We start from the raw sequence: 2927 nt of genomic DNA on the forward strand, positions 1-2927 counted from the left end.
GTTAAGTGTATGACCCGCTACCATTGGTAACAAAAGACAGTACTGGGTTGTTTGTTAAGTGTATGACCTGCTACCATTGGTAACAAAAGACAGTACTGGGTTGTTTGTTAAGTGTATTACTTGCTACCATTGGTAACAAAAGACAGTACTGGGTTGTTTGTTAAGTGTATTACTTGGTACCATTGGTAACAAAAGACAAACCTAGACAGTTTGTTAAGTGTATTACTTGCTACCATTGGTAACAAAAGACAGTACTGGGTTGTTTGTTAAGTGTATTACTTGCTACCATTGGTAACAAAAGACAACCCTAGACAGTTTTTTAAGTGTATGACCCACTACCATGGGTAACAAAAGACAAACCTAGACAGTTTGTTAAGTGTATGACCCACTACCATGGGTAACAAAAGACAAACCTAGACAGTTTGTTAAGTGTATGACTTGCTACCATTGGTAACAAAAGACAACCCTAGACGGTTTGTTAAGTACTTAAGCCAAACGTTTGTAACAAGAGACAACCCTAGACGGTTTGTTAAGTACTTAAGCCAATCGTTTGTAACAAGAGACAACCCTGAGTAGTTTAAACTCTTAATCCAACCGTTTGTAACAAGATGTCCTACTTTTGGTTACAAAAGATACATGAATAAAATAATTCTGTTTTTCTTATTGTCACTGTCTACCAATAATGTTTAATGTCTACAAATAGCACTAGAAAAACAAAGTTACAGAATGGAGTGTGGCTCAAGTTCCGAGTATTTTTACAAGCTTGATGGAAGCAGAAATTGTTTCCATTGCTTTTAAACTTTTGAAACACACTCACGTAAGTCCACCATGTATAAAGTTTTAAGTTTAACGTGTTACGAAGCAGAAATATATAATCATTATTATCTGTTCCAAACTCACGCATGAGAAACTTGACTATTGGCAACTTCACAGCATTAGTTCCTCAAAGTCTCAAAAGGTGGTGCCACACATTTTGCCTAAATTAGCAAGTCATTCTAAACAACTTTGTCTTAGTAAAAACTGTTTGAAATAATTACTCGCATATTATTGTAACTTTTTAAATAGTTTTTAATTCATCAGTAGATGGCATAAACAAGCACAATTAAAACCGAACAGCAAAGCAGCATGGAAAACATAAAACAAAAAATATAATTTTTTCCCTAGGTGTTATAAAAACATACTTGATTTTCTTTTAGTTCATCCATGTATTTAAAAGTTTAAATTTAATTGACCTCAACTATATGGTTAAACAAAATCCTTAACTTACGAAGAAACCATGATTTCTATGGTGTTGCCATATTTATTACGTGAAAGTAAAGAATGTCATTGAGGCCGGTCAAGGTCATAGTTATATATCTGGGCAATTTTCTTAATGTGTATTATTCAATCAAAGTGTCAATGAAGAAGGTGTAGATAATAAGAAATGGAACGTTTTACGCCAAAATTATTCCTGAAAATCAAAGGTTTTTTTTGGTTGGTAGGCCTATGCGACCTGGACAGAACTATAAGTCGCTAGTGTGAATTCAACACAACTATAACTTTTCAGTTTTGTTGATCACGTGACGTGGACAAAACTAAAAATATTCCTTTAATTGTTAGTGTTACCTGCACCTGGCCTTAACATCTGAAGATAATATTTTGTGTGTGTTGTAGGCGCAGTAGTTTGTGTGGCCCTGCTGAATCGTCTCGAGGGTGACCAAGTGAACACACCTAAAGAGATTCTAGAAGAGTGGCAACACCGTCCCCAGGAAATTGTGGCGGAATTCATCAAAAAGAGACTTGGAATGGAGTAAATTATATAAAAGTAGAGTGAGGGTACATTATTCATCCAAGATAAGTTATTTTCTGTGTTTGAGAAGTTCTATAGTTAGAACATATATATATGTATGCCAGAAAAGATGACTTTAGTTTCGTTTTAGAATTATATATGACCTACAAACTATAATTCTTTTTCCTTTGTGTGTGTGGTTCCTCGAGCACACGGCAAAGCACGAAAGCAATCTACAAGTTGTTTACAAATCATTTTATTGTTGCTTACCGACAGACGACTTAGAAATCAAGAATATTTTTACCTTTTAAGTGATCACATTTAGGCTTAAATGAAAGAGATAGTTTTTCAACATTTGGCACTATTATTTTTCTAAATGTACGATATACGTGTAAACTAATTAAAACAAAAGTTTGAGTGATGTTAAAGATTAGTTTTCTAAGACAAGACATGGGAATACTTCTTCTAAACAAGTTTTCATGAAATCAATAAAGTTCTTAATTAAAGTTCCGTTAAAAGCTAATTACTTAATTAATTTCATATAATTTTCTTGTTTATTTCTCGTTAAGAAGCGAATTCGAACAAACATTCGTGTATTTTTGAATATTGAAACACAAAATGAAAAATCCGCATTTAACAGCATCTGCTATCAGCCCAATAGCTGTAGAGTAATATTATATGTTTTATCTTAGAAAACTTATTTTTAAAGATTCCTTATTTAACTTTACTGCACTATAAGTTTATTCGTCTAAGCCTCCGAACAAAACTTATAAATAACCAGTATTTTAAAATACCTTGGTCAGGTGTTTATCAGTACTTAAACATAATATATTTCTTCTTAAGGATCTAACCTAAAATGCAATAAAAGTTAGGACAACAGTAATGTTTATAAACAATAACGATGTCAAGGGTCTAACCTAAATTTTCAACAAAAAGTTAGGACAACAGTAATGTTTGTAAACAATAACGATGTAAAAGGTCTAACCTAAATTTTCAACAAAAAGTCAGGACAATAGTAATGTTTATAAACAATAACGATGTAAAGGGTCTAACCTAAATTTTCAACAAAAAGTTAGGACAATAGTAATGTTTATAAACAATAACGATGTAAAGGGTCTAACCTAAATTTTCAACAAAAAGTTAGGACAATAGTAATGTT

This window comes from Limulus polyphemus, unplaced genomic scaffold (genome assembly GCF_000517525.1).
Source record: "Limulus polyphemus unplaced genomic scaffold, Limulus_polyphemus-2.1.2 Scaffold11191, whole genome shotgun sequence".
NCBI classification, from domain to species: Eukaryota; Metazoa; Arthropoda; class Merostomata; order Xiphosura; family Limulidae; genus Limulus; species Limulus polyphemus.